This window comes from Aotus nancymaae, unplaced genomic scaffold (genome assembly GCF_030222135.1).
Source record: "Aotus nancymaae isolate 86718 unplaced genomic scaffold, 86718_ANA_hifiasm-v0.15.2.pri h1tg000028l, whole genome shotgun sequence".
Lineage (NCBI taxonomy): Eukaryota > Metazoa > Chordata > Mammalia > Primates > Aotidae > Aotus > Aotus nancymaae.
Window position 1 is genome coordinate 20,912,501 of NW_026988441.1, and position 15,183 is coordinate 20,927,683.

General features: G+C 47.5%; 1 protein-coding gene across 2 annotated transcripts in view; it reads left to right on the top strand.

The window, feature by feature from the left end:
- Positions 1-15,183, top strand: part of TSHZ3 (teashirt zinc finger homeobox 3) — a 75,713-nt gene that overhangs the window by 35,482 nt on the left and 25,048 nt on the right. Inside the window, exon 1 of one of the 2 annotated variants that reach the window (XM_064381524.1) lies at positions 8,918-9,004. The exons of the other annotated variant lie outside the window; for it this stretch is intronic. The gene's annotated coding sequence lies outside the window, so the exon portion shown is untranslated. Of the gene's footprint in view, positions 1-8,917; positions 9,005-15,183 lie in introns of those variants that run through there. 2 annotated transcript variants of the gene reach the window in all.

Below are 15,183 nucleotides of genomic sequence, written 5' to 3' on the forward strand. Positions count from 1 at the left end.
GGCTCTGCTGTGCCTTTCTTAGATGTGGACATGGGAAGCAGGCAGAGAGAAAGGCTCACTGTCATTACTTGGGGTGAAGGTATTGCCTGATATACAGGTGAAGCCCCTGCGACGCAAAGACGTCCAATCATCTGCTCCAGGTTACAGCCTGGTAAGTGAGTGTCAGTGCCAGGATTCAGGTGCCTGGACTCTGAGCACCATACCCTTCTCCATAACACTCCACCTCTGATAGTGCCCGGCTGTGAAGGGCTTGGCTCCGATGAGCCCTTTCTAGGCAAGGAGCAGGGGTCCTTCAAGTCCCGGGATCCTTCACATTTGCTGAATGGCTTCAGTCATGCATTTTGTTGTTCGGGGGACTCTCACCAATCAGCCCAAAGTCAGGGCGAGTTCACACATCACATGTCGTTTTCCGTTTCCTGGTTGTCTTGGAGAGGTGGACAGGCCTCACGCTCACAGAGGCACTGGCAGATGTGTGAGGACAGGAAGCATTTCTGCAGCCCGACAGGCAGGTGGTGTGCAGTGCCAGGAGCATGGCCGCCTGGGTCCCTGCCAGGTGCCCAGATCCGCACGTGGCAGGCATGGAGCTCAGACTCCGCGCTGCCCTCCAGCAGTGCACACTCGGCCTCCAGCCCCTGGTCAGCAACCAGACACGGGGGCTATCCTTCAAAGGTGAAACATCCTGTCTGTAATTGATAATGGCTCACTGCAAATTTTACATTTTTATTAGCATATTTATGAATATTGAGGTTTAATAACCACTACCTCCTCCAACTGGCCGTTTAGAGGTTTTAATAGAAACCTGACAAATTCCCTTCCAAATCTCGGGTTTGGAAATGCTAACAGCAAACGCTGGTAGCAGAGCAAAGCCCTCATCTGGGGCTTCCCTCACACAGTCCCCTCTGGAACCCTCTGTGACTGTTCCCTGCCCCCGAGCAGGTTTGGCATCCTGAGTCCCAAAGTTGTCATGCTTTTTGACATATCTGCATACCACATGTATTGCCTGAACTTATTATTTACACACGTTTTAACTCAAATAAATTTATTTTTAAAAGGAAAGTGTGTCACTCCTATAAATGAAGACCCAGAATCACTTGCCATAAAGAGAAAATAACCATAAAAATAAATGCCGTGAAATCAAACAATGCCATTAAATTCTAGCTGAATTCTCTTGCCTTCCTACTGGAGGCTGATGCCTTATCTCTCTTCTTTAAAAAGGGAGATTAGCGAGTGTTGGGGAGGTGGTAAAGACCAATAGCACCCACTGGATACCTTCTCCCTGAAGCAATCAGAGGGAAAAAGACGGCACTGACAAGGGAGTAATTTATTGCTGTGTGATTCAAGGTGAACCACCTCATATTTTCTTGTACCCCTGGTGGAACTCCTCCCACACGCTGAAAGATTCTGGATTTCAGCAAACATTGACTTCGATTGACTTCCCAAAGGAGTCCAGAAAGCCCCGAAAGGGTTAAGAACTGTTTCTGTAGGAAGTTGTCTTTTTCTAAAGAGGAAGAGAGAGGACACTGGGAAGCCATGGGGTTCAGGAAGCAACAGGAGAAGACCCCTCCAGCCAGCAGTGGAGTGTCCTGCGCTGATGGAAATTTGCTGTCCTGAGCCATCTGATAGGACCACCCCATTGGAAGTGTGATGAGTGCAACTGAGGAGCTGAATTTTAAATTTTCTTTAATGTTAATTAATTTAAAGGTATATGGTCCCATGGACAACACAGTCATAAGTCCCATGGACAGCACAGCTCTAGATCCTTCTTTTGTGGTTCTGTGCTTGTTTCTGTGACCTCAGCCAGCGTCTGCTGATTCATAGTTTCCAGCCGTGGGAGGGAAGAGGGCCCTCTTCTCAGCAGTGGTGTGCACAGCACAGAGAGCCTGCAAAACACTCTTTTTGTCCAGTGTGCCTCTCCTAGCAACCCTGTGAAACATTGGTGTCACCATGCCTGTTTTACAGATGGGGAAACCGAGGCTCAAAAGCCATGACATGGAGAAGCCAGGATTTAAAGAGGGGTGCCTTGGCCGGACGCAGTCACTCACATCTGTAATCCCAGCATTTTGGGAGTCCGAGGCGAGCGAGATCACTTGAGGTCAGGAGTTCGAGACCAGCCTGGCCAATATGGTGAAACCCCATCTCTACTAAAAATAGGAAAATTTGCCAGGCGTGGTGGCCAGTGGCTATAATCCCAGCTACTCAGAAGGTTGAGGCAGGAGAGTCCTTTAAACCCGGGAGGTGGAGGCTGCAGTGAGCTGAGATAGTGCCACTGCATACCAGCCTGGGCAAAAAAGACTCTCTCAAAAATAAATAAATATATAGACGAACAAACAGAGACTCTCTCAAAAATAAATAAGTAAATTAATTAATTAATAAATTAAAGAGGGATGGCTCTGCTCAAAGATCTCTCACCCTATCAGTGCACGGACCCTAAACGGGATTCTCATCTTCCAGTCCTCATGTTCCGCCCATGCCCCCTGAGCCTTGATGGGTATGGAGCCTGTGAGCTGGGCAGAGGGGCACGTTCCCTTCACAGCGCAGCACCTCCTCTCCTCTGCTTCATCTCTGCACGTGCTGGAGGACTCCGTAGGACCAAGACCTCTCTTTACTGTAAGGAACAAACCCTGTGCAGTCGGAGGCCACAGGCGAGGCTCACGCCAAGAAGGTCCCTGGGACGGAGAGGCGGCCAGAGCTCAGCAGCACATTGCCATCTGTGTTGTCTCTCTTCTTCCCACCTTTTCCTGCCTCCCCAGACATGAATGCTCTTGATCTATCCTAGGATTTGTAGGGGGGTGAGGCGGACATGGGGGATGTGAGCTGATGAATAAATCCACAACCAAGGTGTTAGGTGGATGAATAAGCCCCAGCAGCCTTCAGCCCCCCTCCATCCCAACCTGCTTGAAGTTTATCTGCTTTTTATAAGAGTATCCACAACAGGGCAGTGCGTAACCCAGAATCTACCTGACTTGCTATGGGTGAAACCCTTGGCCTTAGATGGAGAGAGAATTTTGGATGGCGGAAGGCCTTTTGGCCGACACCTTAGCGAGGTGACCACCTTCCTTCCTGGACTCAAGAGGCTGAGCTGATGGCTCTGGCAAGAGTTTCCTGGACATAGCCTGATCCTTCCAGCTGCAAGGGTGGGGCCCTGTGGGGGACTGAACCTGTCACCATGGAGATCCTGGCCTTATCACTGCAGGAGTCTTCCTTGCTGCTGGAAAATTCTAATTTTTATAACTCCAAAATAACTGTTCTTTATTGAATGCTCGCCACGTGCCAGGCACGGTGCTAAGTGCTTTATGTGCATAATTCCATCAACAACAATTCTCAAAAGAGAGGACTTTTATTCTCATTTTAAAGGGAAGAACCAGAAACCTTAGAGAGGTTTTGTAGTTTGCCCAAGTCCTACTGTGGCTCAGGACAGAGCAGAAGACGAACCTAGCTCTCTGAGGTCCTAGTGTCCTTTTGCTTTGTGACATGCATCACACAGAGCCCGCACGCTGTCCACACCTTGCCCTGCATTCATTCTGAATTCCGTGCCTGAAGAAGGAATGTGGCCTCTAGCTTGGCATAGATTGGTGGAACTGCATCTCCTTTAAGAATGTGGAAGGGATTCTCTCCTGAGCAATGGGTCCCTATGGATTCATCCATGCAGCAGATACTTGCAGACCACCCTGGATGCCAGGGCACAGGATCAGTGGTACACCAGAAAGAAAAGGAAATGCGTGTGAAATGGCCCCCAAACCCTCACATCTCCTTAGGAAGATGAAGGAAGACTGTGCTTTTCCTCCTGTGGTCTGCCCCACACTCTTTGCTTTGGGTCACTTGGCTCTGCATCTTCAGTTTTGATCCATTGAGAGGCAGCTTAGAGGAGAGAGGCTCATTGCCTGGGGCCAGAGTAGGGGAAAGACATGAGAAGGTTGGGACACTTGAGTGGAGGCTTAGCACACCGAGCAACATGACAGCATAATGAATGGGACCCACAGTTCCGGGGATGGGGAAGACGTCGCACAACCTCAAGGAAGGAAAACGTATGTTGCGTGTACGTTCCCATCATCACAAATTTCTCTGCGGGCACCAGCTCACCGGAGTATGTGTTGAAACAATTTGAGGGGATGTGTATTAAGCGCCTGTTCAAGTCATGCTGGCAGGTTCCAGGGACACCAAGATAGGCAGTCCTCAGGGGGCTTGGAGTGTGGAGGATGAGACTCAGATGCACATAATTTCTGATGTGGGTACCATGATGGAAATGTCCCTGAGCAGGATGGGAACATGGACGGGGATGTCATGGCCATCCCAGCGGGTGAAAGAAAGCTAGTGGAAGCTTCCTGGAAGTGGAGGTGCTGCAGCTGAATCTTGTGGGAATAATATTCCTGCAACAGTCTTAGGAGCTGTCTTTCCTCTTTGGGCCACATTATTTAATGCTTTGCAAGTTTGGATGACTAAGGGTGTACCATGCTTTATCTGCACATTGCATTTCCCTGCCTTGATTTCTTAGTTTAGGACCTGTTTCCAGACCTTTCTTGACACCCGTGCTAATCTGGAATATTTGTTCTTGCTGATTTGATGGTTCCCAATGCCGAGAAGTCGCTCAAATGTGTTCTTCCTCAAAATGAGTGCCATGCGTTATACTGAGAGAGCCTCAGTGCTGGTGTCTCCATTCCATACAGAGATTGAGTTGCCCTGGCTTGGGCCGCTGCACCTTTAAAGTATTTTTTTCATTTTTTTGCATAAGATATGGCTCCACCAGTCCATACCCACTAGAGGCCATGTTCCTTCTTCAGGTAAGGAATTCTGAATCTACTCCCTCTCTCCCTTTCGTTTTTTCTTTTTTCTCTTTTTTTTTTTTTGAGATGGAGTCTTGCTCCATCACCAGGCTGGAGTGCAGTGGCATGATCTCGGCTCACTGCAACCTTTACCTCCCAGGTTCAAGTGATTCCCCTGCCTCAGCCTCTTGAGTAGCTGGGACTACAGGCGCACGCCACCATGCTCAGCTAATTTTTTTTTTTTATTATTTTAGTAGAGACAGGGTTTCACCATGTTGGCCAGGATGGTCTCGATCTCCTGACCTCAGGATCCGCCTTCCTCGGCCTCCCAAAGTGCTGGGATTACAGGCGTGAGCCACCGTGCCCGGCCTCCCTCTCTCCCTTTCATCCTTCTGTTCTTTTATGACTCACCCTCTTACCTCACGCACCCTGGTTGTTAGCTCATATCCTGTGGGTAAATGAGGGCACTGAGAGACCATAGAGCCCCCCAAGGGTGTCATACAAAGCGATGCCCGCCAGCATTATATCTGCAAGGGATGGCTGGCAACACCACTGTGCATCTTCACACCAAGCAAAGCTCGAGGCAGCCTGTGTTGCAGAAGCAGCTTGGAGTCTAGGCAGGCCCTGGGGGCCCACAGCATGGCGATCACCGGCTCACAGAAGACTGAGCTCCTGGGCTGGCCTTGGGGAGGGCGGCAGGCTGGTGGCCTGTCAATGGGGAGTGGACCCCACCAAAAAGTGAGGCGGCTTGGAATCTGGTCTCAGCTCTGCCGCGAACTCCTCGTGGTGCCTCTGGTCAGTCCTTTCCTCTGTTTTTGGCCTCATTTTCTCCCATGTCAAATGAAGCCCATCTGTAGGAGTCACTTTTTTATCTCTAGGATGATCTGAATCTGGACAGACACAGCCAGGATTTCTGCAGGGGTCTTCGATGGTGTGTCCCTGTTTTTCTCTCTTTCCAGATGGGTGGGCGTTCTCAGCACGTGGTGGGTGGAGAACGTGCTGCCCTTGGTCCACAAGAGCACCTGATTGAGAATGACAACTGAGTCAGTAACTTTGTCACTCTACCCCTGTGTCGCTGTGGAGCCTAAAACACCTGGGAAGGAAGCAAAGCCCAGTGCTCTGAAACCTCCATTTCCAAAAAGGATCTAGAGCCAGTCTCTTAGAACTGGAGCCCATAGAGATGGTCCACTCTGGAGACGGTGACAAACAGTTGGACCCTGTGTCCCCAAGCTGTGAGCTGCTCCCTCCCCAGTGATGACACCGGAGCTCTCTATTTTGCCTGTCGGGGGAATGTTCCAGTGCATTTTCCCTTATTATGACTTGATTAAGGACACAATAAACCCTTGCCATGATTTTTATCTATTTGCAGTAATATCTCTCAGTTCTAATTTCAGAGATTAGCTTGTTTTCTAAACACTAAATGAAGGACAAACTTGATCCCATTGTTCATGCCTTGCCAGCACAGCCACAGCCACCACCCACCATTGACAAACACAAGCTGCCGGCCACACCTGCACGTCACTGCCATGGGAAGCAGCCCCGAGACTGTTGGAGTGGGAGGCAGAGCATTAGGGATTTCAATTCTGCTTTATTTTCAACTTGAAATGGAGGAAAACAGACAAAAAACAAATAAGAAAGCTAAACAGTTGCGTGAGAGCTAGCAATTTGCTGGGCTCCCGATGACAGACACTGCATTATCATAATTGTCTCTTCTACATGATAGGACAGAAAAATAATAATGTCATTTTATTTATAGCTGGGGTGGCCCCTTTATGAGAGTCATACAAGTTTCTGCCAAGTAGAGTAGGTCAAATGACATCTTTTGATCAGGCCTGTCCAAAGAGATCAAAGATGAATGGCAGGTAATGGATACCCAATGACAAACCAAATCTAAAACAGAAATAAGGCTGCCAGAGCCTGCCAGTTACCCATTAAAGGCCCGCCTAAGGAAGGCAGGCTGCTTGACACATTGGCCGAACACCTAAATCAGCCAAGCGTCAGTGCTAAAATTGTGTATTATCATTGGAAATGGCTATTATTTCCTCGGTAACATTTCTGTTAAGGCTTTGTTTGTGTACGACTGACCCACCATCAGAAGTGGAGTTTGAGGAAAGCCAGCCCGAGAGGCGTGGGGGGCACCCTTGGCTTCACCGCTCATCATGCCGTTTTAATTGTGGGGTCCTGATGGAACACCAGGCCCGTGCCACGTGCTGCTCAGGTGGAGGAGGTGGGGCTGTTTCCAGGTGAGAGGGCGGACTGGGCCTCCTGTCCCCTCTCCCGCTCCATTTCTCCGCACTCTCAGCTCCACTCCATCTTCCCGTCTCCCCAGCCATATGCAGTTGGCCCCATCGTAGGCCACACAAAGCCCAGAACCTTCCCAGATCCCAGGGAGGGGGAGCACTAAGCAGATGGAAAAAAAAATGAAGGGGTACAGTGGCACTCTTTCCTATCCAGGCTGAGAGAACAGGGCGGGCACTTGGCTTTTTACACAGCCAGTGCAGTCTGCACATAGAGAAACGGGTAGAGGCAGCTTCCAAAATTATGGGAATAGATGCAGTTTTTTTTCTTTTTCCTCAAGCACTTGAGTTATGTAATTAAGTTGGGCTTTGTAGAGATGTTATTTACAAGGCTTTGGTGGGGAACAAAATTTACTATCTTTTTTTTTTTTTGGCTTCTAATTTGTGGGGGTGGAATGAGGTGGAATACAAAGAAATATTCAAAGAAATATTTAGAAACGAGGACTCCAAGTCTGCAGGAGAGAACTCTAAATCCTCACATCCCAGGGGACGCACAGGTGGTGCTGTGGGTAATTTTTAATTCTGCGGCGTATGCTGGAATGTTAAAAAATATTATTAAACATTGAAATGAGTATACTAGTTAACTAATTAGTATGTTTCTCTTTCTTTTAATAATCCCGATGCATTTTCTTGCTTTCCTACCTCCATTTTTATACACGTGTAACCCTAAAGAACGTATTTAGAAACATAATTAGTTATAATTAGAAGCAAACAAACCTAGTCCAGGGTATCTCCAGAGTATTATGTTATATAGAATGGCAGGTAATGGCGGCAATGGCAGAGACCCAGGTTCTGTGCCGCCTGGTAGGAATTCTCGTTTTACACACACACACACACACACACACACACACGTGTGTGTACATACGTGCACATGCCCATGCATGCATGCATACGTGTACCCACGCACACGCACGTGTGCCTTCCCGAGATAAAAGAGCCAATGATGGAAGCCGCTTTTGCTTGGCTCTTCAAAGTTTTACAGACCTCACGTTGTGCGATCACTTTGCATTAACTGTGTCTTTAAGCAATGGAGACACTATGTCAAAGTCGTAGCATCACTTCTTGGTGATGAGAAGAAGATAGACATTTGACTGTTAGGCCTCTTGGCAGGAAATTTGGTAGTGAAGTCCCATCCAATTTGTCACGCTCAGTAGTGGTCCTCGCTGCGAAGGAAGCTTGCAGCCCAGCCCGCCGCGTCACCTGTCTGGGAGAGACCCCGCAACTCCATCTGAAGTGACAGGCTGCATATGCAGGGCCACCCCGGGAATGAGCCCACACAACGGTGGGTGTGCCATCCGCCTCCCGGGGAGGGCACACCTATGCATCGCTCCCTGCCTGGCACTCACCTTTGACATTTGACCATTCCAAAAAAGTGCCTACCCCCTTTCTGTGGCTCCTACCCCAAACTTCTATGTAAATGAAAGTTTAAACAAATCTGTGATCATGCTGGCTTTCAAGTGAGAATTTTTTTTTAATTTCTCTTGAATTATGTAAAGATGCATCACAAGATATTTACGATTTTTTTTAAAAACAGATATTCTTTTTATATACTGATAAAATTGGAAACTTGGAAGCATATTTGGCAAGTGTAAACAGATGGTTAAAGATATTTGCTGGGAAGTATCAGAAACAGTTATTCCTGACTTGCCTGCTTGGCTAAACATTGCTCTGAAAAGTCAACTCACAGGGCACCAGGCAAGAGATGCCGGTCCCATTTTGCTCTAAACAGAGTGGGCAGGGGCGCTGTTTTCCTCTCTCTATCACCATGCTCTAGGTAAAGCCTGCCCATGGAACTTGTGCCCTCTTCTCTTTCTACCCACAAACTCCATAAGGGGTTCTTTAGCAACTGAGCGAGAAGGCGTCTCTGTTGTCTCCTTAATTAAGGATGCCTGCTGCAGGGATCTCACTCAGAGGGAGCCGGGCACCTTTTACCTTTCTCCATCTAAGGTATGAAATTAGTGCTTTTCCTTTGCTCTGGGGAACCGATCATTTTATTCAGAAGAGCTCCATGCTAGGAGGCTTCCTATCCCTTCAAAGGCAATGGATGTAAAGTTGCATAAAGGAAATTACTGGGAAGAAAGAAAGAAGAAACTGACACGCGGCTGTTTTTTTTTTCCTTTCCAGACAGCAGAATCCACCACACACATTTCAAATAATGAAATCAACAGTTCAGAGGTGATTTAGCAGAAAGCACAGAATTTCATGAAATTGTCTAATAGTCAGATTTGTGGTGTGTGGGGGGGGGGCGCAAGAGGGGGTGACTGGAGATTGGGATGTGGAAAGAGGAAGCTGCCGTCTTTTTTTACAAGCTTATAAAACACAAGTGCTCGTGGCACTTGCTAATCTGAAATGCTTTTAGTAGAATTGTTCGGTAGCAATAATCTGTCAACAGATTACAATTTTGCTTAATTTTAATGTGGCTAACTTAAGATGGTTGTATAGTAAATTTATGCAACTGATCACAGTTATTAAATTACTGCATCTGCAAAGGAAGCAATCAAACCCCTTATTACAGTTGCTGTGAGTGAATGCTAAATGTCAAGGAGTTACCAGTGCGCTGCGGGGAATCGCGCTCCAGTTAAAGATGCATAAAATATCAGCACTTTTTTAATGCTTGTGCATTCAACAAAGACTCCCATCATAATTAACTGGTATGGAAATAAATAATTTTTACAAACTACCTTAGAAACAGTTGTGCTATAGTTTTTGTCAAAGTCTGCTGCTCTGCAGCAATATTTAAGCCCTCAGACACATTTCCCTCTAACTCACATATGCTATAAAATATTTAAATCTCACAGAGAGGTTTGAAAATGATATTATAAATCCAACTCTCAGTGCTAGAAAGTAATTTATGATGATTAATTTAATTATACGTTTTCAGGTTTTGATATTTTAAAAACTCAAGATTCATTTTTTTCTTTTTTGTTATGGTCCCAGTTTGACAGTTTGGGGAAAGGAGATTCTTTCTGTAAACAGCTGAAGATGCAGAGGGAGAGGCAGAGCCCCTAGGAGGGTGGAGTGGAAGAGTTATGGACCTGGGGGCCACATGCACTCAGGGAGGCCTCAGTCCTGGCCCCACGTGGTGAGCCCCTACCCGTGGAGCAAGTTCCTGAGAGTCCTTAACTGTGAAAGGCGAATTATAAGAGTGAGCACTTCATGAAGTCCTCGTGGAGGGTGTGTGGGTTGATGCCAGGAAGGGCCTGGAATAGCACTTGGCCCTAGCCAGGACCCGTCTCACAGAATGGTAGCTAGCATTTATTTTGAATAAAATAAAATCTTTGCAAAAAAAATCTATCTTTCTGAGACCCACGTGCTTCTGCTGGCACCAGCCAATGGCTCATCCCATGACAGTTCAGCCAGCGGGTGCCATCTTTTTGCCAGTGCCCTTCGTCACTTGCAGGCTTTGGGGTTTTAGAAATCTGGCTTGTGAGGCGTTAAGACCTCGCTGGGGAAGAAATGCCAGCAGAGAAGGAGAAAGGAAGATGGGATGGGGGTTGTGAGAGCCTGCACCAGCACCCACCAGACCCCTGAGTGATTCTGTGTCTCACCCTTGAGTGATTCCATATACTCAGCCACCCCACGGAGACAGTCAGGGTGCCAACTGGGCCCTGTGCAGGTCAAGTGGCTCATGCTATCATGAGCAGAGCCCTCCACCCTTGTGACTCTGGGCTCCTGTGTGGACTGAGTGCATCTCCAGTGAGCCAAGACTGCGCCGTCTCAGAGGCTGCTGTCTATGTTTTGTGTTGCAGCAAGACCAATATCACAGTGCAGGCCTGAGCACGTTCCTCAGCACGGTGGAGAAAGGTCCCTTTACAGCACTCAGGCCTGCAGGTCAGCAGCTTCACTATTTTCAGTCTCTTCCCAGAGAGATGGGGGTGATTTGCCGGAGTGGAGGCTCAGACGTTAGGAATCTGATGTTTTCAACCCCACCCATTAGCCTGGGCCACCATTGCGCAGTGTATTCATTCATTTGGTGTAGCTTGGTTTGGAGTTGTTTGTTCAAATGTATTTGAAGGGTAACTTTGTAGGGCAATCAGATTCATTCAGAGGTCCATTTGTGCATATGGATGGGCGTGTGTTTATGCATTTATGGACAAGCATACGTATGTGTATTTGTTTACACACACCTGTACATTTAATCTAGATTGAAACTGAAAATGAACTCAAGCCACGTTGTTTACCTGTGACCTCTTATTTCCACCAAACAAGTAATGGGGCATGCAGAATCCACCCCAAATTTTGGCTTCCAGATGCCCCTGTTTTGAACTGTGGTCTCCTCAATATACATCTCACTTCCCATATGGAAGTGCAGTTTGAGGATGAATGTGGCATGTTTGCATTATTTTTTAACCTACACACTCTGATAAGGAAAATGCATATATATGTGTGTATGTTTATATATAGGCATATCTATTTTTGTATTGTGTAGTTTTTTAAGTATTTTAAGGTAAAACTAAAAGCGCACTTATAAAAGTCAGTTGAGGAAATGTCTGTATGTTTGGAATGGGAAGAGACAGATTTTAGAAAACAAAACATTCAGAATATAGAATTTCTTAAAAGGAATGCATTTTGCTTTCAATTTCCATGTAACGTACACCAGTTTCTGAAATGACCACAAGTACTGGATTCCTTCGGCTGCCTGCTTGTGAACAGGTGTGAGGACTTTCTGATTTTGTGCGTCTGGTGCGTTTCTTGTTGAGTAGGTGGGATGTGATGTGGAGTCTTAAGTCCCATTCACACCCTGTGCTGTCTTTCTTCTTGGGCATGGCAGAGTCTGTGGCTTGATGTTTCCAGGGCACGGATCACAAGGCGGAAGGTCAGCTCCAGATCTCTGAGCCCTTGGGAAATGTGGGCAGCAGCTTAGGCACTGAGAGGTCACTCCTGTGCACCCCGGACCTGGAGAGACCCTGTGAGTGGCAGTCTCAGATGGGTCAGCACCGCGGCTCTCTCTTTTGTCACATTAAGGCAGTGCTGGGGCTTTACAAGCTTTGTGTAAGGGTCCCTTTGCCTGCGTTTCTGAGTGTGAGGAATGTCCTCAGGTACTTACCGGGCTGGGCCAGCTCACCGGCATTGGAAATAAGACATCCATGGTGTGGAATGTAACAGGAGCTCAGGGACCTGAGTTCTAATCCTGGTTTTCTACTTCATCAGCCATGCATCTGAGACACAGTGTCTCCACCTGTGGACCTCATGGGATGGGTGTGAGGGGAACCAAAGGCAGTGTAGGTAAAACATTCAGCAAAGTGCTCAAACATTTTAAAAATCAAAACGTGCTGGCTGCCATCATTACCATGCTCGAAATGATTGTCACATCCAGCAAAGCCCAGGGCTGTGCCGTCCTGAGAGGATCTGGATGTATTTTTCCCAGCACCTCAGACTCCTTCTGACTGGACCCTCTCTGGCCTGCCGAGGGAGGCCTCTGGGTGGACCTTGGGGAGTCCCTTTGCCGGAGCGTCCCCCGCTCTGTGACGATGCCCAGCACAGGGCCTGTCTCAGGCAGCTGGGCCACTGCAGGCCGCAGGCCGTTTGTTTTGGTTACATCCATGTCTCCCTAATTGTGGACAAGATGGCGTGACCAGGGCGAGGTGTTTGAAATGTGCACAGCCCCAGCAGATGTCATCTAAGTTTTAATTTCAATAATTGCCTCCGTACACCTGTCATTTGCTCCGTTAAAAAGCCTGGCATTGGATGTGTGGGGCTGGCTACACGACCAGGAGGAAAACCCATGCCATTGCTCACTGGGCTTGGAGGGTGTTAGGGATGAGAGAGGGCCCTATCATCTGTCCTAAGAGGGAGGTGTGGTGGGGATGCCCTGTCTCTGAGTCTGCACCACCCGCTTCTTTGCAGAGGGATGAATTGAAATCCCCCGCAATCCACTCCGCCCACACAGGCCCCCACCCAGCCTTCCCCATCTTACCATCACTCCTATTATAGCCGAGGGGGGAAAAAACGATTTTTAAAGATTTGCTAATGGTAATGAAAAATATTCTGATATAGCATTAAGGATTTTGCTCCTGAAATGTGTTTAATGTAAATATGCTGTCAGAGACCCTTCAAGTAATTGACACAAGCAGATGATTAGCAGTGTTCTCAACGGTGTTTTTGCATAATCTTACATTTTGACAGAACTCCTCAGGCGCACGGTATTGTCAGCGCTCTGCAATCAGTAGGACTTTCTTCCCTGACAACATTTACTTTGTCATTATAAATCTTGTAAGTGGTCATCTAGCTGGTTCTGGGTGGATGGAGGAGTATCATTGCTAAGGCATTTGGGGCTATGACTTCCTACTGAGAATCTCTCCTGAAAAGTAAACTTCTTACCAACTTGGATCAAATCAGAGGAGTCACTTAGCGGCCCTGACCCTGGGCTTGTGGGGCAGCCTAGACTGCTGGGGCATCAGCTCCGAGAGCACGCTCTGAGACCGGGAACAGGAGGTGGTGTGGTGAATACATTGTTAGAGAGGACTGGGCCTGAGCCAGCTCTGATGGGGCCACCCTGCCTCAGGAATTCACCCTTTGGGAAGCTGGTTATAACCTAGCCACTTTGCAAGCTAGGTTGGTTTTTCTTTTTTTCCCACATTGAATTGAGTTCATCTATGGTGATGTAAAAAAAATTTGTGTTCAATTATAATCATATCCAACTGCCCCAAATTAAACCGCCCTGATCCATAAGCATTCATAACTGCATACAGTTAAGTTACATTAATAGTCAATATAATAAACCTTCACCTTTATTGAAGCTGCTCTTGTTTCTACAGCAGTTCTTTAATCTATCTCAATAGATTTCTGGTGTACAGCACGTATAGATTTGACCAGTGACAAGGGTTAGAGTAGTCTTGTAGAACATTTACTTGTAGCTCTGAAAAGCCCACATTCATCAGAGGATGAAGTCGATCACAATGTACCAGAATCAATGGAAGGCTTGTGGGATCCCTCTTAGGCTTGTAATGCATTCACCTTCTTTGGAGAGAATTCACACACACACACTCTCTCTCTCTCTCTCTCTCTCTCTCGAATGCGCATGCACTCACACATACACACATACTTCTCTGTCTTAAAGCCATTTATCTCTGAATGTCAAATTGCAATAATTAACCATTATTGATCTTAAATTCAATTAACTTTATTAACACAGGTCATGATGAGGGTGCGTGTAAGGGAAAGGCATTTGACAAGTGTCTTTGCTCATGTGACATTCCATGTTCACAGTGGCGACTATAAACTGTTCCTATGGTCCCCTCCAAGAGGCTGCCAACAGAGAGGGCTGCCCTCAGCTCAGAGACTTGGGCCCCGAACCCAGTCAGTGAGAAGTCCCCGAAGTATTTTTCCTTTTTGGTCCTGAGAACTTTGTACAGTAGGCGTTTTCCAGCTGCAAGGCAGCATTTGAGCCCCCTTGCAACCTGTGCTCCAGACAGATTAATCCATGATGGTCAAGGCGTGCTGATCCAGGGCCCAACTTCTCCCCTGTACCCTATAACCTTGTCACAGAGGGTGTTCATGGACTTTCAGGCTTTGCTTCATCCAGAAAGCAGCCCTTCTATTCAAATTTTCAGATTTAAAAAAATGACTTTCCCTCTCGATCAAGAAGAAAAACACCCAGATCCCACAATTGGGACCAGCAGAGGGTTCTGGGCACCCTTGCTGCATGCGTGACGTTTCCTGCTTTATCTACTTCATATATTTTGTGTCTTCCCCTGCCTTCCAAGGGAGGTGATGATATTGCCCCATTTTTCAAGTGGGGAGACTGAGACTGAGAGATGAACAGACTTACCAAGCACACCCTGCCAAGGTCACGTGGCCAGACTCCAGCCTGCTGTCCTTTCCGGTTAGATAGAGTCACCATGCGGTTGTGTGTCACACTTTTTTTTTTTTGAGACAGAGTCTTGCTCTGTCACCCAGGCTGGAGTACAGTGGTGCGATCTCGGCTCACTGCAACCTCCACCTTCTGGGCTCAAGCCATTCTCCTGCCTCAGCCTTCCAAGTAGCTGGGATTACAGGCATCCGCCACCACGCCCGGCTGATTTTTGTAGTTTTAATAGTGAAGGGTTTCTCCATGTTGGCCAGGCTGGTCTCGAACTCCTCACCTCAAATGATCCACCTGCCTCAGCCTCCCAGAGTGCCGGAAT